General features: G+C 49.4%; 1 protein-coding gene and 1 long non-coding RNA gene across 3 annotated transcripts in view; one reads left to right on the top strand and one right to left on the bottom strand.

Annotated features, from left to right (window-relative positions):
* DPP6 (dipeptidyl peptidase like 6) overlaps nt 1-22,757 on the bottom strand; it is a 941,878-nt gene that overhangs the window by 565,275 nt on the left and 353,846 nt on the right. The window lies entirely within an intron of this gene.
* Nucleotides 17,161-20,777, top strand: LOC121022933 (uncharacterized). Its single transcript, XR_005787179.1, has 2 exons — nt 17,161-18,379; nt 20,484-20,777. It is a non-coding gene; the product is annotated as an uncharacterized LOC121022933 (long non-coding RNA).

The raw sequence follows: 22,757 nt of genomic DNA, 5'->3' as shown, positions 1-22,757 counted from the left end.
TGCCACCTCGGACGTCCTAAAACCCTACCTTGTGATTTTTATATGGCCACAGACTTGGCTCTACATTTTCAAATACGAAATGTATTCCACGGCTCTTCCAGAAAGAGACTTTGTAGGGACTCTACAGTAAGAGCTGTGGGCGCATGGGGTCTAGCGGCTCCTGAGGATGAATCCCGACACTCACCCTTCCCCTTATGTCTGAGAGCTTTTACTTTCTTGCGTTCCCCTCCCCACGGAGTTAGCCAGGCCCCTGATGGCTGGTGGGGGTGTGGGGGTGGCCCCTGGTGCCACTCAGCCTGTTTCTGAGAAGTCAGAAACAGACTGGCCGCTAACTGGTCCTTACGGGACCTCACAACCGCTGTCGTTTCTGGCAGGGGAGGAAAGAAGAGGGCCCAGGAAATGTATCTATTTCCTGGCCCATGACCAGTCCCTCTCCTGCCCCTTCAAAAAAGCAGGTGGAAGGTAGTACCAGCTCGATCTGTCTTATCGTCTGGTGGCTGGTTGGAACAGTCCAATCTCCTCTCAGAAGAATCTCGGCAAGTGCCTCCCCCCACCACTCGGCTCAGCTGCGGGGACTTCATCAATAAATGAACCCTGTAAACCAGGGATGGTGGAGGTGCTTTAGGCCGGCGTTTCCTTTCAAAGTGCAAATGAATCATCGGGGATCTCGTTAAAATGTGGCTTCTGATTCAGCTTGCCTGGGGTGGGAGGTGAGGGGCTGTATTTCGAAGAGGCTCCCAGACGTAGCAGGGTGCTGGTCGCGGACCACACTTTAGGAAGGGCCGCTTCTCTCCAAGCGCTATCAGCCTGTCGGGCAGACAAGACCTTGCAGTGGAGAACAGACCTCAGGGAAGGGACCTCGGGTGGTAGCGTCCCGTTTGGTCCAGCCTCTGATCCCATTTTGTAACGTCTGCAGGTGCACTCCACTGCGCCCACGTCTCCTGCCCACCTCAGATGGAAAGGCCCCTGACGGGCCTAACATTTATTTAGCGGCTTCTGTATACCATGAAACGGCTCATCTGAGCCTTACTGCAACGCTACGGGATGCCTATTTCATTCCTCGTTCACAGACAGGCAAAGGGAGACTCGGGAAGTTGAAGGAACGGGCTAACGGATGGCACCTGAACCTGGGTGTGTCTGGCTCAAAGCCTGTACTCTCGTCCACACATCAAAGTGGCCATTTGTGCGTTCCATTATTCATGCTTTTTTCAGCTCACACTCCGGTGAGCCCCTGCAGTGCGCCAGGTGCCGGGCTGGGCCTGGCTACTGCTCTCCGCGAAAGTCCTCGGAGGTCACGGGCACCCAGAGCCCTGGAAGTCTTTTTCTGGAGGCTCTACATTCCCCAATCTCCATTTCAAACAGTCTGATGGAAAATACGCGCCGGCTGAATGCTTTGGTGGATAAGCTGGGCTGCTGGAATTTTCAGCGGGCCTTTGGTCTCGAAATCCCTGTCATTTAGAACCTAAACACACATTTGAAATGTGTTCGGTGTGCTAATAGCTTCGGGGGCTGTGTCAACCATTTCAAATAACTAGTGACTTTGTTCCTCATTAGCGGTTGTGCCTGCAAAGCCTCCAGCGTTTCCAGCCACCTGTCCTTGGGGGTCTCCCCCCTGCTAAGAGCTGCCACTTAGAGGCACAATTTAGTCTGGGGGAAAGGAGGGGGTCAACAGCCCTCAACGACCGCCTTCTAGTTTGCTCATCCCGCTTGTCTGAGAGAAGCGAAGAGAACTGTCCCCTCTGAAGAGGCAGCCCCATCACGGCAACGCTGAGGCCTTCCCCCGCCTCTGCCTTGGGTTTTCTCCGTCTGCGCGCCTATGGATTAGCCCACAGTATCTGTTCCTCGTTGCACTGTGTCCCCAGAGTGCCCGAAGGGCCACACCGGCCCGCTCCAATGAGGCCGACACATGGTTCAGACCAGAGGGGAGGGTGTGGGTGTCGGCCAGCGGGGACTGTCCAGTCTAATGTCCCCAAGTGTAACTGACGGACACTAAACTGGAAACGCAGGGCACTGGGCGGGCTCAGCTTATGCCTTCCCCGTGAGCCACACATAGATTCATAAACGCGGGGGTTGTTCCAGCAGAAGGGCCTCAGGGTAAGGCTGCCTCCACGCTCCACAGGCGGTGGAGGGGGGCAGTTTCTGGGCTCGGACATCTCCACACACGGAGGGAGACAAGGGAGGCTGCATGTGCAAGAGACGGGGCGACCATGATCGTGGAGGGGCCCCTGGCTACAGCGGACCAAAGCCACCTGTTGGCGGAATTGGGGATGAGGACGAAGGTCAGGCCCTGGAGCTACCCGTGTTAGAGCCTGAAAGAAAACCACAGATACACTCCTTTCCCTAGATTCTGGAGAAGTCAGCGAAAGCGCTGCACGCCCACAACTCGTTCTTGTGGAGCAGGGTTCTCATGCTTTGGCTGAGCCCAGCGGCACCCCAGCGGGGGCACCTTGCCCTCCTCACTTCCCAAGCGGTGGGCCAGGAAGAACGCGGTGGCGACAGGTGTGACGGTCCCCACCCGGCCGTGAAATGCTAGCGGCCTGTTCCTCGTCACGTAGCGTCCGGTCTGTCTGTGGTAGGTTCCCTGCTCCCGCCACGCACCAGGGCCAGTGCGGTTCTGGAGACGCAGCGACAGCCCCTCTGGGGAAGGAAGCCAGCTCTGTGGCTGCAGAGGGGGCGGGGGGGGGGGGGCACCTGGCTTCCCAGGGGGCAGGGCTCTCCTGGATCTGATCGGACCGCCTACGACAGCGGGGAGGACTCGGCTGAGACGGAGGTGAGTCTGGGTTTGCGCAAAGCCTGCCTCAGATCCCGGCTCCACGACTTACTAGCCGGGAGACACTCGCGCCCGCTGGTCTGGAAAACGAGAAAATAAACCTCCATCTCCAGCGAGTGCTCTGGCGGAGCCTGGACTGCACCTGCGTCCGCCTCTCTCCGTGAGCAGTTGCTGCGGAACCCCCACAGTCTTGCTCTTCCCAGGCACTTGGGGTGGCCCTTCCGCCACCACCCAGCCCGGCCTCCCCTCACAGAGCCCTGGCCTTCAGGCCTCTCACCCTGTCCCATCCCAAGGCCCTCCCCACTAGCCACAGCGCTAGTCCCGGTGTCTGGAGGGGATGGAATTAACTCCGGTGAGCTGTTTGCTGTGCTTCCCGGTTGCCCAGACAGCACACGGAGGTCACGTATACAAATAACTAACTTTATTGCGTGCTTGTGACAAGCCAGGCACTGTCTTAAGTTCCTTACAGGCATTAACTCATACTAGCCTCCCAACGCCATTGTGAGGCAGGTGCTTCCGTGATCAGCATTTTACATTTTGCTCTAAATCATCCAGTTATTAAGAAGTCAGGCCAGAACTCAACTCTGCAAACTGGCCCCAGGGATCGGGCTCTTCATTAGCAGAGGGACGGAAGACAGACTTTCAGGCTCTGCGACAGGCCACTGGCTACGGTAGGTTTGCTCCAGGAAGACCCTGAAGGACCCCAGGATGGGATGCCCACCGCAGGTACCTACAGGGTCTGTCCTGGATGGCAGGGCCTGGGGGGCATCCCTTAGTGTCCCCCCCTTCTGGAGGCTGATCCCTGTTAGGGACCTCTCTTCCACCAGCTGGGGAGCTGGAAGGTTACAGGAAGGATGCTTGCTGAGAAGCAACTATTGGTCTGTTCGATTCATCATCCTCTGGCTCCAAATTGGGAATAACGCGTCTTGCTATGAGGTTTTCTCCACTACACGGGAGAGTCCAGTTTGAAGACGGAGGTTGTTGTGGACAGCCCTCGACCGCCTCCTCGGGCCCTCCTGCACCAGAGACGCGTGCACTGAGGTCTAAATGCACATCTGCTAACGTTTTCCATCAACGGCCAAAGGTCAATGCTATTTGACTGTCCCCATCCCTCCCTTGGGCAAGAGAGAAAGGAGAAATGCAATTTTAATATTTCCATTCCAGAACCTACGGCAACCATTAGCATCACAATGATGACTGATGTGCACTGTGGCCTCCTGAGCCGCCTCCTACAGCAGGCGAGGAGCAAGGCGCCCCTTCCGAACCCGCAGTAAGAAACGATGATCATAATTCATGATAGCTTACAGCTGGGCTTCTCTATACTTATGGGATTGTTTTATGAGGATGGAAAATTAAGTACGCTCCATATCGCTCCACCCTCTGCAACGAGATCCGAAGAAGGGTTTCCTGGTTTCAAGTTCAACTTGCTTGCAGTGCCTACAATTACTAGGGGATTTGAACTTCCAGGAGAAATACCACCACTCATTTTATAAACTCTCAGATGAGAACCAGAGACAGAAAGGAAAACCACCAAAAGACACCAACCAAGGTTACATCCTTGCAGATCAGAAATCCTTGGACAGGAGCCTGGGGCGGGCTTTGTAAACGTAGGCAGCCTTGGGGGGTGGGGAAGGTGAAGAGGGAAAAAAATGTTCCAGTGGGCAGGACCGGGAGAGATGAGCACACATACTACTGGGACAACTTCTGCGTGAGATGGGGCACATCTGCAAGATCTAACAGCTCTCTCTGGGGACCAGGTTATCCCCCACCTCTTCTCACTGCCCTCCCCATCCCTGTCTGCACTTGAACCCATGGCAGACGCTTCCTTTACTTTCCAAGGGAAGGGATGTGACAAGCGGTGTGATTTCCTGCTAGGCATGCTCTTAAATAGTTTTGGGGAAATCACTGTTGCAAAACACTCTTCCTCAGTCCAAATGAACTTCATCAGACTTCCCTAGATTTCTACTTATTTCATTTATTTTTTTAATGTTTATTTTTGAGAGAAAGGGTAGACAGAGCGTGAGTGGGGGAGGGGCAGAGAGAGAGAGGGAAACACAGAATCCAAAGCAGGCTCCTGGCTCCGAGCTGTCAGCACAGATCCTGACGCAGGGCTTGAACCCATGAACCGCGAGATCGTGACCCGAGCCGAAGTTGGACGCTTAACCAACTGAGCCCCCCAGGCGCCCCTCCTTTCATTTAAATGGTAAATACCCAGCACATCGAAGATTGTATATGTGTTCTGTGCATCTCTCTGAGATGTGACAGTTGGTGAGATGTGGTCAAATTATTGAGACAAGGAAAGAATCTTTAACACCTGCATAACTAGCATGTTCTAAATTCTGAGTTAGGAGGTAGAGCGTAGGAGGAACAACATCACCTTCTGGGAGACGGTTGTCCAGTCTGAGGAGGCCCCATGTTTTCAGTTCAATTCCAAGACCTGATTTTTTTTTTAATGGCCAAAAACGAAGACTTATTTCCCTGACTGTGCTATCTGGAGCATCCCCTCAAACTGTGATCATTTTACAATAGGTTTCTAATGCGCAATTGCCAATTAAACTGTGCGTTTAACCTCTGCACAAAGCACTCCATTTTCTGTTGTTGGGGAATCAAGCTTTTAAGTCAGCCGATCAATTCTGCAAATTACGTAAGTACACAGCACTTGCTTAATATTTATTATGTTGGGCAGAGTAGAATACAAGGAGAGTAGTGATAAATAGCACATTGCACCTTCCAGAATGGGTGAATCAGCCGGGGCTATCTGGATACAGCAAAGCCCTGGGTATCTTTCCTTATCTGGGGCTTTTCAAATAATGGACAGGGAAAAAAAATGCAGTGAGGTTGGCAATTGTAGTGAGCAGAGTTCAGCTCTATTCTTGTCCAGGAAAATGATTCACTTTCTCCAGCCACCTCTTACCTAAATAATAAGTTTTCTGCCCCCGTTTCTGGATCCCTGCAAATGCTATGAGGTGCTCCAGTGGTAAAAGTTTTTGATATTCTGAGACCACATGTACTGAGAGCCTCTTTTCTCTCCAAGTAGCTGCCAAAAACTGTGGCTTTGATGTGTTCGTAACGAACTTATGGAGGTTGGTGATTTATTTTTCTCTTAAGTAATGAACGATTGCCAATGCCTGCTTTCTGTCATGCTCCTGTAATAAAAAACAAAAATAATTCTTGGGGCACCTGGGTGGTTCAGTCAGTTAAGCATCTGACTCTTGATTTCAGCTCAGGTCACGATCTCACGGTTTGTGGGTTCAAGCCCCGCGTCGGGCTCTGAGCTGACAGTGTGGAGCCTGCTGGGGATTCTCTGTCTCCCTCTCTCTCTGGTCCTCTCTCTCTCTCTGACCCTTCTGTTTGTGTGCTCTCGCTCTCAAAATAAATAAACTTTAAAAAAAAGAATAAAAATAATTTGTAATTAGAAGAGTTAAATTACATGTAAAAACCAGGAACACAAATGTTCTTAAAAATAGATACTACTTTTACAAAAGGATATTTTCTCCACAATTTCCTATTCAGAGACAGATTCTCTGGGTTCTGTTTCTTCATTTATAAAATGAGAGTTTTGCGGGCCCCTGGGTGGCTCACTTAAGCGTCTGACTTTGGCTCAGGTCTTGATCTCGCAGTTTGCAGGTTCGAGCCCCGCATCGGGCTCTGTGCTGACAGCTCAGAGCCTGGAGCCTGCTTCGGATTCTGTGTTTTCCTCTCTCTCTGCTCCTCCCCCACTCGCATTCTGTCTGTCTCTCTCTCAAAAATAAATAAACATTAAAAAAAAATTTTTTTTAATAAGAAAATAAATAACATAAGAGTTTGTTCCAGAAGTTCTATTCTGGGTCTTAACTCTATACACGCCTCTTGGTTTGTTTGAAAACAAACTTGTCTTGTAGTTAGAGGGAAAGTCTTCTTTGCTCCTGCCACACCTGATCAACTATCCAAGGGCTTGATCAACTATCCAAGGGCTTGGATCAACACAATCCAAGGGCTGTGATCCAGAGTTTTGGGGTTCTGCTCTCCGGAGCATAAATGCAGCAAGCCAGCACTAGGAAATCATGCCTTTTTACCCACCTGTGTCTGGATCTAACTGTGAAAAGGCTATAGAGAATCAAGCAGGGAAACTGGTCCGATTCAGCGGCATTGACATAAAGGAGACATTTGTGTACATTTGGTGTTAATGTTATATATTGTTTTTTCAAAATCATGCAAATTGATAAATATGCTATAAAAAATCCACATCCTCCAAATGCTGTACCCTCTTACTACATAGAAACAAATGACATTACACTTGCAAATTCAGGATGCCAGGAAATGCGCATGATTAGGTTTTCACAGTCACAATGATTCCCGGGGCTGCCTGATTAGGCCCCGGATCTGAAAGCACCAGTCACTGGAGCTCGGCATGTGCACCACGTGGGTGTGTTAATGTTGCTTTGCCAACAACGTACTTCACATTTTCATCGTGATATTTCCCCCATAAAATTCTTCCAGTCTGAGTATACAAAACTCCCTTCTCGGAGTGTCTAATTATAGGCCATTTCAAGGAGCAGACGTCGAGAGGAGTATCTCTGGGCCTGTTTTCCCTCCTAAGGGAAGGCTCCTCTGAGCTCCCGCTTGGATGCATTCAAGAACGCTCTATCCACGCCCCACGTCTCGGACAAGACTGGGAACTTCTCCGAAGGGACGTCATATACGTTCAGGAGAATAATCTATACAAGTGGAATTCACCGATCACAAAACTACCCACTTTACAGGGAATGATTCGGTCTCAGTACATTCACAATGTTGCACAACCGCCACCCCGATCTGTCGCCAAAACCTTTCCATCACTCCGAAGTAGGACCCTATCATGTGCACTTTGCCGGGGCACTTCAGTGGTTTCTGACACATGGATGCACTAGAATGAACTGGAAGAATAGTTCACTCTATGAAACCTATTATTGTTCGGAGGGACCGGCGGGGCCGCGGAGCATGTGAGGACCAGAGCTGATCTCCAAGAGCTCAATCAACTTGGTCACATCACTTCACACAATTTGGAAAGTTTCTAAGGTATGTTAAAAGGTCACGTTGTAAGCTGTTAAGGCCTAGGATGTCCAGGTGACAGCATCCCCGGCTCCTGCACGCTGTGCACAGAGACCACGGTGGCTCTGGTGACCATGAAGTTTGGAGGTACGCTGTGGGGGTAGCAATCACGGGGCATCTTTACGCCTCTTCTTCTGCTTCCGGTTTTGGCAAAATAAAAGAGATTTCAATGTCTTGAAATCAAAGACAGATAGGAGCCGAGAACAGATTAGTGGGTGTGGGGCTCAGGAAGGGTGCGGAGGGAGTGGGTGTGGCTACAGGAGTAACAGGAGCCCTCCTTTTAGGGATGGCAATGTCCTGTGTCACCTGTCAACGTCCCGCTGGTGGCACAATGCTGTGGTTCTGCAAGATGGTCCCACTGGGGGAAAGTGGCTGAGGAGCACAGGAGATCTTTCTGGATTATTTCCTACGAGTGCATGCGAACCTATAGTCACGTCAAGATAAAAAGCTCAGTTAACGGGGCGCCTGGGCGGCTGAGTTGCTTCAGTGCCCAACTTTGGCTCAGGTCATGATCTCACAGTTCATGAGTTCGAGCCCCATGTCAGGCTCTGTGCTGACAGCTTGGAGCCTGGAGCCTGCTTCGGATTCTGTGTCTCCCTCTCTCTCTGCCCCTCCCCTGCTCATGCTCTGTCTCTCTCTCTCTCTCAAAGATAAGTAAACATTAAAAAAAATGTTTAAAAAAGCTCAATTAACTGAAAAGGACAAAACCCCATTGAGCCTGTTCTTAACAAGAGAAGAATAAACACTTGGAGAAAAGAGCATCAGTGATGATTAATAAAGGACCAAGTGCTATCTCAAGGTGGCACCAAAAAAGTGCACTTATTAAGATGTAAATATTAGAACAGGCACATGATTTAAGCCATAATCTGGTTCCTGTCTGATGCCAGACAGAATGTAGTTCAGCACAGGAAAGAATTATTCAGACATATTCAGTCTGTGTGTGGTGTGTGTGTGTGTGTGTGTGTGTGTGTGTGTGTATACACGCATATGTGTATGTGTATGCGTGTGTATGTGTTTATGTATACATGGACACACACATATGAAGAATTCCAGGGAATGACTCTACACACACAAATGCATATGTACTGGAGCACCTGGGGGGGGGGCTCAGTCGGTTAAGCGCCTGACCTCGGCTCAGGTCATGATCTCACTGTTCGTGAGTTCGAGCTCCGCGTCGGGCTCTGTGCTGACAGCTCAGAGCCTGGAGCCTGCTTCAGATTCTGTGTCTCCCTCTCTCTCTGCGCCTCCCCTGCTCATGCTGTGTCTCTCTCTCAAAAATAAATAAATGTTTAAAAAAATTGTACAAATGCACATGTACCCACATGCACACATACGCATGCCTGTGCACACACGTACACACAGAGGCACAAGGTCACCAGCCAGTCAGCAGCAGAAGGAAAAGTAGAGTCCTGACTCACTACTGCTTCCACACCAAGCTCTCCTACAAAATCAATCACGTCACAGAAAAGAAACACACTCTACCCCCCACTTAACCTTGACAATGACCTGCCACGGGGTGTCAACAGCCATGTGGTTTCCGTCTGTCCACAGAAATCAGCGCCCCCACGTCTGAGCAGCGTCTCTTCAAACAAGACTCATCAGGGTTTGTCATATGTTCACACCAGGGAAGGGAGGCTAATGGTGAGAATGAACTCTCCTTACATTAAAGCACCCGGAGGTCACTAAGCAATCAATCCTTCTCCGTGTCACTCTGGGCAAGGTTGAAATGCCCCCCATTCCTTGCCAACAAGAAGGATTTCGAGTGAGAAACACGCCTCTTTCCCAGAAGTCCCGTCAAGGAGACACGTGAACCGTGGAAGCAACTTGTTGCTGGATAATGTGTCTTTACCCAATTAAAGACCTCTGCATTTAACCTTCCAGGGGCATTTTATCCACAGACTGGGCTGTAGAGGGTGAGACGCCCAAGACTCCCACGCCTGACTCTGATCATGTCACCGCTGTTCCCGGACGTCAGACACACCCTGTGGGCTGATGAGACAGGTAAATGTACACAGAGGGAGCCCCAGATGCACAGCTAAAGAAGACACAGGGTCATTACATGAAATGAACATCCTTCCGGGGCTCGTTCTGGGCGATCCAGGCTCCAGAAGGGCAAGGAACATGTCCCCCGAACGCACCAGCAGTTCCAACAACACAAGCTAACTCACAACGACAGCAGCAGGGTCTGGAGCCTTCTATCCCATCAGGCCTTGCCATCCACTATCCACCGTGCCACTCCTGAGACCCCTGCACGGTAGCCACCACGGCCTCTGTTCCGTTAAATACAGGAGAGTGCAGGGCAGCTGACTGAGAAGGCGGAACGGGTCCACGCGGTCACAGGTGGGGGGCGGCAGCCTGAGCAGAGACTGGCCTCCCTGCCCCCACGATCAGAGGCCTGTGGCCCATGCCCAGTGCCACGCTGTGCTTTTTTTAAATGTTTATTATTTATTTTTGAGAGAGAGAGAGAGAGAGAGAGAGCGCGCGTGCACACAATTCGCGGAGGGGCAGAGAGAGAGGGAGACACAGAATCCAAAGCAGGCTCCAGGCTCCGAGCCGTCAGCACAGAGCCGGACGCGGGGCTGAAACTCACAAACCGCGAGATCACGACCTGACCCGAAGTCAGAGGCTTAACCGACTGAGCCCCCAGGGTGCCCCTGGTGCCACGTTGTTTCTGAGCACGCTCAATCCCTGCTCTTTCCCACTGGCCCTGCTCTGCCCCCCCCCGCACCCACACCCACGCACAGTGCTCGGACGTCCTTGAACCCATCAGTTCTGTTCCTCACCTGGCTTCATCTGTCCTTGTAACTCCTCGTCCCCACTGTGGTCTTTGCAAATGCCCGGGACAGGGACAGCAGTGTGACTGCTCCATAGAGCCCAGTCCACACGTCCTGACCGGCTTCTGACCAGGAGCCAGGAAGGCAAGGAATGACCTCTGAGGGCCAGGCCCACCTTAACACGGCCTCAACTCTGGATGCTGGTCCTGCCCACGCTGTGTGGAAGAAAGTGCTCCTTCAGTGATGGCATTTGGGGCCTCATTTTTCCTAACAATTATGCCCATATTCCACTACCTAATATTAAAACAGCAAAATCCCACGCCCTGAAAGCTACCTGCAAATGTACCATACTGTACATGAGCTAACCTTACCTCATTTGCAAATCTAATGCTTTTAATAACTCTCCTGTGAATGAACTATTAAGGTTATAATTATTATTACTGCTATTTTCTGGAGAAAAAAACTTAAGCAATTCAGTCAGGGCCATCAGCTAGTGAACGGGAAAATCAGAACTCCAGCCTAGGCTTGTCTGACGTTAATACCCTTATCCCTAAGCGCCACGATGTGCGGCTAAAGTAAAAACCACGACCTGTGTCCATAGCAGGAAAAAAATAATCGTGCTCTGTGTGTACGTGTGTGCTGGGCATGTGCGTGTATTAGTTGATATCTGTGGATAAATCGAAAGCCTAAATGTAGCCCAGGTGCTGAGCTAAACTCTGGGACACAGGGGTAGAGTGAGACCTATCATCTGCTTTCGAGGGGATTCCAGTCGGGGGCAGGGGCATGGGTGTGGGGGCATCGTAAGAGTCCACACGGAGACTGACCAGGTCCCGGGGGACAACCCCTCTCCCGGGGGAGAGACCCACCCGGGGGTGACTCAGGCTCGACGGGGGGGGGGGGGGGGGGGGGGGGGGGCCGAGTGGGGGCTGATGGGAACGCAGAGAAAATGCTTGCACTTCCACGGAAATATGTGAACGTGCTCACGAAAAGACTTAGCTGTCATGATTTCTTTCCCCGATGGCCCCACAGCACTACGTTATCAAAACACCGTTCCCCCGCGTTACTGACATGTAACTGACACAGAACATGACTTAGCCTAAGGTGTGCGGCGTGATGAGGGGATGCCCACGGACGCCGCGTCCCGGTCACCAGCGGCCAGCGAGCGCCGCCATCCGCTCACCTGTGTGCGTGCGGTGAGGACATCTGCCACCTGCTCTCTTGGTCGCTTCCAAGTGCGTGACCCGGAACCGCAGGACTTCGGCCCAGCGTCCGTTCTGGTTCTCTCTGCTCCAACAGCTCTGCGGGTGGTGATGCTGTCCACACTGAATGCAAACTCTCCAGGGCAGCGGCACCACCCCAGGGGCCAGGGGCACCCGTGGGGCACGGCAGGGGTCTGCAAAATGCCTGCACACCACGCCTGGTGCTTTAGGATCTCCAAGCCATTAGTGTATTTAAACCCCCCAAACTGGGCCAGCGGATCTAGTTCTGGCCTCCAGGTTCAGGTAATGCTAACTACAGTGAAGGTCAAGGTGACAATTAAAGACAAAAAAGGTCTCCAGCAGCCGTGTGATATGGCTTGCCTCAACGTGTACTGCAACTCTGTGATGTGAGGGCTATTACAAGTACTGAAACAAAAACAGATCAGGAAATTTAAGTCAAGAGCTTTAGCCTCAAAGTTAACGGGTGGTGCTGGGACATGAATTTAGATTTGTTCTTATTTTAAAAGCTCTTTTCGGAGTGCCCTGGGGCTGAGTTGGTTAAGTGACCGGCTTCAGCTCAGGTCGTGATCTCACAGCTTGTGAGTTCGAGCCCCGCATCGGGCTCTCTGAGGTCAGCTCAGAGCCTGGAGCCTGCTTCAGATTCTGTGTCTCCCTCTCTCTCTGCCCCTCCCCCGCCTCCCTCCCTCCTTCTCTCCCTCTCTCTCTCTCTCAAAAATAAATAAACTTAAAAAAAAATAAAGGGGTGCCTGGGTGGCTCAGTCACTTAAGCGTCCGACTTCAGCTCAGGTCACGATCTCACGGTCTATGAGTTCGAGCCCCGCGTCGGGCTCTGTGCTGACAGCTCAGAGCCTGGAGCCTTCTTCGGATTCGGGGTCTCCCTCTGTCTCTGTCCCTCCCCCACGCATTCTCTGTCTCTCAAAATATGAACAAAAGTTTAAAATTTTTTTTTAAATTAAAATTTTTTTTAATTAAAAAATTTAAAAAAAAAGAAAAAAACCCAAAAACCAAAAATCCTTACTGAGGGGCACCTGGGTGGCTCAGTCAGTTAAGGCATCGGACTCTTGATTTCAGCTCAGGTCATGATCTCACGGTTCACGGGTTCAAGCCCCATGTTGGGCTCTGTGCTGATACCCTGGAGCCTGGTTGGAATTCTCTCTCTCTCCCGCTCTCAAAAACCAAAATTAATTAGTTAAACTCAAAAAAAGCTCTTTTCAAGTGTATGCAGGTCCAATTACATAGTTTATACTTTCCCTGTTGAGCAGGATCACAGCACGTGGGTTTACTAATCACTATTCCAAAGTCACCCTTAGCTGTTCATCTGTCTGCACACAGTCTCGAGAGGACAGGGATGATTGACAGCCATCACATGAAGCCAGCTGCGATGGTCCCCATGTCAACCTGCTCTTCCAATGCCTTCTGGTTCACGAGCATCCCGGATGAGAGCTTGGAGGGTTGTCAGAGTGTAAGTGTGGACGAGGTCCTAGCTGCACTGCTGTTTCAGGTAGGCATGAGCCTAGACTAGCCTTCCGCTAACTTTGAGTACCTGGAAAAATCCATTTTAAAAATGAAAATCCTTTCCCCATTATCTGTAACCACAGCTGAAGTTGTTCCTTCTCCTGCTGATTATGACACATCAGACACATCGGAGCACCCAACTGGAGCTGGGGGGCTGCTCCCTAAGTGTCGTGTCCTTCGTCGATGTCAGAGGGGATGCCCTTTGTTGAGGGAAGGGGAAGTCACAATTTTTTTTTGTTTTGTTTTTTAGAAAATGGAAGCCAATTCTGAAGAGACTGCTGCAAATATTTTATACTGAGGACCATCCAAAGGAGATTAGGCAGTTTTGCTTCCTTGGATAGCATTAAAAAAAAAAAACAAAAACTTTTTTTTTTAAGTTTATTAATTTATTTTGAGGGTGGGTAGGGGCAGAGAGAGAGGGAGACAGAGAATCCCAAGCAGGCCCCACGTGGTCAGTGCAGAACCTGACTCGGGGCTCAAACCCACAAACGGTAAGATCATGACCAGAGCCGAAATCAAGAGTTGGACACTCAACCGACTAAGCCCCACACATGCCCTGGAGAGTATTTTTTAACTCAGAGCTCCACAGCTGCCAACAAGGCAGGATTAATGCTCCACGGGTGACACATTTTGCAACTTACTGTTTCCCAGGCACTAAAATAATAAAAAAAAGCACCACTCTGGTTTTCTTTTAATCTCTCACATTTCCTCCAAAGAAAACTCAGGAGAAAAAATATACAATACTTGCAGCCTAATTCACGAGAACTAATGTCTTTCTCTTAAGAGTTCTCCTGACACGGGAATCACTGGGTTGTACCTGTTTTGAAATTTTCTGAGACCACGATGTTCCAGAAAGGCCTCAGTAGTTCTGCGTACTGACCTTTACCATCCGTATCCGCAAAAGGTGCTCAGACCTTCTCGGTGGCTCAGGGGGTTATTAAAGACGCAGGTGCCCAGCCTCTCCAGTGGCTCTTATTCTCAGCTCCCCATCACAACCACCTGGGGAACCTTCAAAAGTCCCAAAGCCCAGGCCACACCCCCAGAATGATTAAACCAGACTCTCTAGTGTATGAGGGGTAAGAGTGCGTGAAAAGTCCCCACCGGGTGACTGCCGGGTGCAGTGTCAGAGGGGACCTCCCTCGGTCCCCTAAACTGCAGGGGGTCCCGTATGACACACGGGCTCTGCACTGTCAGGGGACTCTCTCAAAAGAAGCCACTGCGGGCAGAGGTGTCATCAGATTCATTTTTCCGTCATTAACACAGCGCTAGACTCATACCCGCACTCTTCATAAGCAGCTACTGGATGTGTAAATGAGTGGAGTAAATGGGTAAGTCGAACTCAGCTAACAATTAGCTTTGTCCAAGATCAATTGTTCATCACAAAAATGAGTCCCGCTTAGTTAACAGGATAGTTAAGATCCAGTGAATTAATGTATGGCGGGGGAGGGGGGGCACCTAACACAACGACAGATTTTCATTTCTATCTTTCCGGTAGCACTTGTGGACTAAGACACTGACACCAGGGTAATTAATCCCAGTATGGTCTTTTGGGCTAAAAAGGCTACAGTAACCAGCAATGCCTCCTGCAGAAGGTCCAAAATTCGGTGGGGGAGGGAGGGAAGAGGGGGAAGGGAATTGAGGTCCTGACTCAGGACGAAGCAGCACCAAAAACTTCAGATGAACACGAGCTGGGGTCCCTAGACAGGCTTCCCCACGTTTGGGCAAATCCCACAAGAGTTTTGCCCACAAACCAATGAATGGCTTAGGTAGGTAGAAAACTGAGACAAGGATTTGGGGGGATCATGATGACGACCAACAGAAAACAAGGTTGTGTTCATCAGGGGCTTTATTTTATTTTTTTAATTTTTTTTTTCAACGTTTATTTATTTTTGGGACAGAGAGAGACAGAGCATGAATGGGGGAGGGGCAGAGAGAGAGGGAGACACAGAATCGGAAACAGGCTCCAGGCTCTGAGCCATCAGCCCAGAGCCCGACGCGGGGCTCGAACCCACGGACCGCGAGATCGTGACCTGGCTGAAGTCGGACGCTTAACCGACTGCGCCACCCAGGCGCCCCTCAGGGGCTTTATCAAGGAGACTCGGGGAAGGGTGCTGTGGATTCAGAGGGACAGGACAATAAAAGGAATACGGGGCCTTGCCAGCTCATTGCACACTCATCAGCCCCTGTCTCATGCCAAGACTCATTCCTGAGCCGGGAGGGTGACGGTTAAGTCACAAAACAAAGGAAAGGAAAACAGCCTTGCAACCTTCTGCTGGTGGCCAAATTTATGTATCAACTTGACCGTGTTAGGAGGTGCCCAGATATCTGGCCAAACACTATGCTGGATGTTTCTGTGCAGGTGTCTCTGGATGACGTTAACATTGGAATCAATAAACTGAGTAAATCAGATTGCCCTAATGTGGGTGGGCCTCATCCAATCAGCTGAAGGCCTGAATAGAACAAAAATGGTGATCCTCCCACGAATACGAGGGGACTCCCCATGCCTGACCGCTTCAAGCTGGGACACTGGTCTTTTCCAGCCTTTGGACTTGAAGGGAAACATCAGCTCTTCCTGGGGCTCCAGCCTGCAAACCTTTGGCCTGGCAGTTCTGCCACGTTCTCACATTTTCCGCCTCAGACTGGAACGACACAGCTGGCCAGCTCACCAGCCGATCAGATCTTAGGCCTCTGCGATGACGAGGCAATTCCTTACACTACATCTCTCTACGGACCCACCTCCTACTAGTGCTATTTCTCTGGAGATCCCTGACTGATGCATGAACACACCAGACACCTGCATACCTACAGATGACCTCGGTAAGTCCCGTGACCATCAGGATAGAGGATTATCTTTGTTCTACCGCCAGCTGGAGTAATTTTTAAATATAAGAAGTGAAAATCACACTGAGGACCCACGTACCCACTCTCCCACCCTCCGCCCAAGTGAGAGAGAACAGTAAAAGATGACATTAAGCCACAAGACCACCATGCCTGTGCATAAGGACAGGAAAGAGCTCAAAACAATGCTACTGCATTATGTACATGCAAGTGTGATGTGTATCACACAGGGGCTCCATGCTCTCGGATGGGCAAAAGTTGGAACGCCTACAGGTGTCCTGTCTTATGCACATTCCGAGCCCTCTGTAGTGGGAGGGATCAGTGGAGCACTGAGCCCATCTGTAACACCCAAAATGTCTTTGCTTCCGGCCGATGACCTCTTCCGAAAGAGTGGTTCATCCCTCTTGCGCCTCTGGGGAAGGGGCCATACGCTGGACGTGCTGTTCTGCTGGGATGAAATTCTAGGTCCGAGATGGGGGGGCAGACCAGGTTCTCTGCCCCTTCCCGTGCCAGTGGTGTGGCCGTCGAGGTGAATGTTACCAGGCTCCGTGAGGTCGGGATATGAACTCAAAGCAATGACACTCTAAATTAACTGCGTGGTGACATAATCTATATTAATTGAACATGATTGATTCTTATTCAGAACAAATGGGCATCTTGGCATGGCCATATTGATATGTCAAAAGGGCTTCGTTATAGTACCTCATTGTCAATAGATAAAGTTGGCTGAATTGGGTCAGCAGGTACTACCTCCAACTGTCCTTTGTTATGACATCACAGAGTCTGAAGTAGACAATAACAGGTGGATTTCAGGGGATGCTCATTCCCCTCGCCCCCTGCTGGGCTACCTCTTGCTTACAAGAACAGCTTCAGGACTGTCCTCTGCTGCTGAGGCATTCTGACGGGAGCGGGGGGCCACCTGAGCACCAGTCAGGAGGAGGAAGGCGTTTCTTTGGCCATCCCCACTGCTGGGGTAGGGAGAGACGGCACAGAAAGGTTCATGCATGCTTCTTGCCCATTCCTGTGGATTCTCCTACTTCTCCCAAGATGAAAGAGGAAAAAGCAGATTTTACTGGACTCTCAGGGAATTCCCAGGCAAAAAGTCATGGAGGTAGAAATGGGCAGGACTACATGAGGAATGAGGTGAATTTTAAGTAAGGGGAGTGGTGCATGACAAGGAAGGCTAGATTCAGTAGGAGTGGGGCAGGGCACCCCCCTTAGAGCAGTCTGGCCATATCTGGGCAGAGTCACGCCATCCCGCGGCTTCCCAATGGGCAGAGGCGAGAGGAAACCAGTGTTTTCGGATTAACCCAAGTCCCAGGTCCTTGGGGGACCTGGTTCATGGCCATGGAGCCCAGGTGCTCCTGGAAAGCAGGCAAGGTGATACTCTCCACAGCTCAAAGGTAATCATCTTCAAACAACCAACACTCAACAGAGAAATAAAGGCCCTCCAAGAAATTCTGATGGCTATGAATAACACAACAAATCACTAGCTTTTGGTCATTCACTCCATGAGCGCCCGTGACTTCTCATTCCGAGCGAGACCACACACGGGCGATAGCGGATCTCAGGGTGATGAGGCCCCATCACAGCTCTGCAGGGAAGGCCAGCTTCCTGGGGCTGGTGTGACCAACATGGAACCTGAGCTAGTGTCTCAGAGTCAGGAGGGAGGGGCCGATCGTGCTAGGAAGGGTCCTGAAAAGTGAGGTGCTGTTGCCAAACACACAAGGAAAGAAGCCACACCAGGAAGGCCACACGTCCCACCCAAAGAACCTGGCCCACGGAGGCAGTGATGAGAAGCCACACTGCAGCACAGGGTCCTACTGAAAACTAGTAGGAATCTCGGAGATGTGTTGGCGTCCTCTAGAATTCCAGACAACTAGGACCACTTGGAGGCTTCTGGTAAGTAAAAAGGAGTTCCTTGATAGAATTTAACTTTTAGAACTATCACCTAGCAGCAAGCTGGGCAATGAACTGCGGTGATTAGGGGCAGGGAGATGACTGTAGCCGTGACTACCCAGCACCTGGGTGAACGTAGTGTGGTCACTTCTCTGCTTCATTTACATTTATTCTTATCTTCTCGCAGCTTGCCCAAAAGGAATCCAGTCGGGCATCATGTTCACAACGTGAAGAGTGAAACTTGGGGCACCGGACAAGTGTCCGAGCGCGTGGCCTGGCGCTGTTTTCCAAAGGTCTGGTAGCTTCTCCATTCTCCCCCAGTTTGGCTCATGGGGCTACGGAACGCTTCTCACATATGTCGAAAGTGTGGTTTTGGGGCTCCCGGGTGGCTCAGTTGGTTACGCATCTGACTCTTGGTTTCGACTCAGGTCATGATCTCACAGTTCATGAGATCAAGCCCCACGTCAGGCTCTGCACTGACAGCTCACAGCCTGCTTGGGATCCTCTCTCTCTCTCTCTCTCTCTCTCTCTCTCTCTCTCTCTCTGCTCCTCCCCTGCTCACTCACACTCCCTCTCTCTCTCAAAATAAATGAATAAACTTTTTTAAAATGAAAGAAAGGTGATGCTGGAAGTTATTTATCCTGAGGATGCTAACGTTACAGCCATATTTGTGGAGAAAGGGTAGTTGTTTTAACAAATGGTGTTGAAACCTCAGATATCCACACCCACCCACACCCACACCCACACCCACACCCACACCCACACACAGAAATTTAATCCATACTACATACGATATACAAAAACCATCTGAAAATAGACGGTAAGGTCTAAACATAAAACCTAAACTTATAAGACTTCTAGAAGAAAGGTAGGAGAAAATCTTTGTGACCTTATATTAGACACGTTGCCAAAAGCAAGATCCCTAACAGGGCCAACTGGTAAATGGGATATCATCAGGAGGAGAAACTTCTGTCAAAAGGGAATGAAAAGAAAAGCTACCATTTGGGAGAAAATATTGGCCAGTCATATATTAGTCAAAGGACTTGTATCCAGAATATATAAAGAACTCTCAGAATTCAACAATAAGAAAACAAAGCAAACCCTCAGTAATAAAATGGACTAGAGATCTGAACAGACACTCCTCCAAGGCAGATACACAGATGACAAATCCATGCAAAGATACGGAACAACATACCTCACTCGGGAAGTGGAAACAAAGCCATAATTTAGTAGCAGTACACGTCTACTAAGAGGACGAAGGAAAGATGCCTGATCATGAAAGAATGCACACTCACGGACTCCTTGTGTATACAGTTCTAGGAAATGCACCCTAGACCATGGTGGCTTAAAGCAGATCTCTGGTTTCCGCAGGAGGGCTCCAGAGTGAGCGACACGAGGAAACTTTTTGGGACCACGATGTGCTCCCTATCTCCCTATCTTGGTTGTGGGGTTGGTTTCTGGATGTATACATCTGCCAAAGCGTATCAAATTGCACACTTTAAATATGGGTGGTCTGGGGCCCCTGGGTGGCTGATCTCAGGGCTTGTGAATTTGAGCTCTGCAGCGGGGTCTCTGCTCTCAGGTCTCTGCTTGGGATCCTCTGTCTCCCTGGCTCTCTGCCCCTCCCCCACTCACACTCTCTCCCTCTCTCAAAAACAAATAATTAAAAAAAATCAATAAGGGTAGTTTGCTGTATTGTATGTATCTGTCAATAACGCTGTTCAAAGAGATAATTAGAATTCTATACGTATGACCCATATCTTTGAATCTTGAGTTTTCTGATCATCTCCTCTTTTATTTCACCCTCCGCTTGTACTGTACTGACACCCTCATTTCCACATCTCTTCGCCTCGTACCTACAACTATACACAAGTTGCCTTTATCAGGAGAAAACGATATACTGGTTTTTTTTCCAACAACCCCAGCACTAGCAGCCCCTGGCCATGGGATGGATTTCTAAGTTCCACAATGACAAACATTTAAGAAAAAATATCCAATCTCATCAAGGTGAGCAGTATCTTGGGACTACAGGCAGTTTTTCTCTGGGATGAAGCAGCTTCCCTGGGGGGTAATCCTCTTCCTCAGACTCGATCAGAGCTAACTCAAATTGGGCTCGGTCTTCCTTCAGAAAAGAAGCTGCTACTTTACATGTAGGTACATCCATTGCAGTTGGGAGGCAGGAAGACTTCAGCTTTACGCTTCTCTTTGGCCCTCGAGGACAATCTATACTGCCGAGGTGCTCACACACATAGCAGGTGCAACCTGGGATGCTGTATCTGTCCTACTCTGTCGAGCAGGCAGAAATACCTCATGTCGCTTTCCTCCAATTTTCGTATTCTTGCTTGAACTTAACTTGTTAGTCTGGTGACACATCTCTCTCTCTCTCTTCCTCTGCAGATCCTGGTTTCTCCAGTCGTGGAGGATTTCTCCCCCACGGGGACTGTCTTGCACATGATGGGAGACAGCAATTGTGTGTGACCAGCAGTGAGAACACAGGGTTTAAGACCTCCCAGACTCGGGTCGCAACCCTGCATTTCGAACTTGTTTGCCCTCTTGCCAACACGGAACACGCTGCCTCTGTTCCGGCCACACTGCTCCAAGGCTTACACTTTCTTGTCTGTGCCCCTACATGCACGTGTTTTCTCATATCCCCTCAAACAAATTTCTGTTTATTAAAATGTTACCCACTACTTAAGCCTTCAATCAAAACGTAGCCCCTCTATTTCAATTTTACTCCAACAAATATCCAACCCTTGCTTCTCCATGAAGACGATAAGAGGGCAAAATATCAAACAAATATATAGACACTGGGATGTAACATGGACATCTACTTTATGAACATATGGATGCTGTTTTTTCCCGGTTCTTCCATTGCCCCCCAAGATTTCCAGCACATGTCTCCGCACACACAGGTAATGCTCAGTATGAGACTCTGAAGAGAGTCTGAAAGTATAATGTATGCTTAATTTATAGCAAAATCATTCCAACATCTTCAATCTGGTATTGAAATTTGCAAGTAAATGGCCATGCTCACGGACTCCCGCAACCCATCTGCATACTGTTAGCCCCTCCACAGCAACACAAAGCAAAAATGCCTAAGAACCTCCAGTTTGCTTACCTAAGTATACGTATTTACAGGAATAATTATCTCCAAGAGTTCATATTTACTGAGGACTCCGAACAGGAGATGCATGAACTTCTAGGTTTACCACTGGAAATAATTCCTGTGCCTCAGCTCAATAGCTCCCAACTTCCTTGCGCTCACGGATACACCTGGCCTCAGGCCATCCCAGGCACCCCCAAACCCTACCTCCAATTCTCCACCTCGGACACCTACCTCACTACCTGGAGTGCAATATCCTTGTCTGCATAAGACTCCACAAAATTTCATGTTTTGATGCCTTGAATCACACCATTTTATATGCTTGGTCCACACGGGGATTTTTTGAAAACTCATTTTTAAGCATCTAATTGAAGTTTCTCCTCTTTGCAGTCTTCCTCCAAGCCCCCTGCCTTCCAGAGAACATCAGGTGCCCTGTTTCGATGTTTCCAGGGCACTTTATCCCTCTCCCCATCTGGCACCTTGCACATGGTACTCTGATTACTTGTGCTAAATTCCTATGCTGAATACAAGCCCAGTCAGGGCCTTCTTCATATCTCTACCCAAATTTGTCCTGGAGGGCTTATACAGTGCCTGAAATGGTGCCAAGAAATGGTTGGGGAATTGATCTAAAAGTCTGCTGTAAGTCCTCTTTACCTTACTCTCGGCATTCCTACAGCTGAAGACAGGAGAAAGAGAATCAAGCATTAAGGGACAGAGATCTACCAGCATCTGTTCCCTAAAAGGCTTAGGTTAAGTACTTGCTTTTTTTTCCCCCTGCCTTCTTTCCCTAACTGATAAATTATAGAGCAGAAATATTCAGCTTCCTAAATCAAAGGGCTATCTTAAATTCAAAGGTGAATAACAAACAATGCATAGATCACACCTATATATAATGGCTAATAGCCAAACTACCTAACAATGTTAATATTCCTAAAGACAAAAAAAAAAAAAAATATTCCTAAAGAGGGCCAGGCGAGAACAAAAACAACCGGGGAAAGGAAACCTTTTTTGATGTTTTCAGATACTATGGTAACGTTAAGGTCAGCAATGAGGCTGAAGTAAACAGACTTGATTAATTCCCAAGTGATTCATATTCAATCATACATTTTAATGTATATAGTAAACTGGAGTTAAGCTAGCTTCATCCACCCATCCATCTACCCATCCACCCATTCATCCACCTGTCCTATCCATCCACCCACACACCCATCCATAAACCATCCATCCATCCATCAATTCACCTACCCACCCATCCATCCACCCACCCTCAATCCATCCATCCATCCATCCATCCATCCATCCATCCATCCATCCAACGGATATTTACTTAGCACACACACCTTTAGTCTACATGCTGTAGCTAAATATTAATTATGGGCTAGTGCCCACAGAAGAAGGAAAGAGAAACCAGCCTTTGTTACAAAGTGAAAGGCCTTTGCTTGCACATTACATTTGTGATTCATTTATTTCTCAGAAAATCTTACAGGATAAGTAATCTTGTCACTATTTTACAGATAAGGCAGATGAGATAGGGTGATTAAAGAGCCACTCAGGTTACCCTTAAGTCC

Source organism: Herpailurus yagouaroundi, unplaced genomic scaffold (assembly GCF_014898765.1).
Source record: "Herpailurus yagouaroundi ecotype Mexico unplaced genomic scaffold, PumYag 483, whole genome shotgun sequence".
In the NCBI taxonomy this organism is placed as follows: domain Eukaryota; kingdom Metazoa; phylum Chordata; class Mammalia; order Carnivora; family Felidae; genus Herpailurus; species Herpailurus yagouaroundi.
Note: the sequence above shows the minus strand (reverse complement) of the source record. Positions and strands in the feature narration are given on the sequence as shown.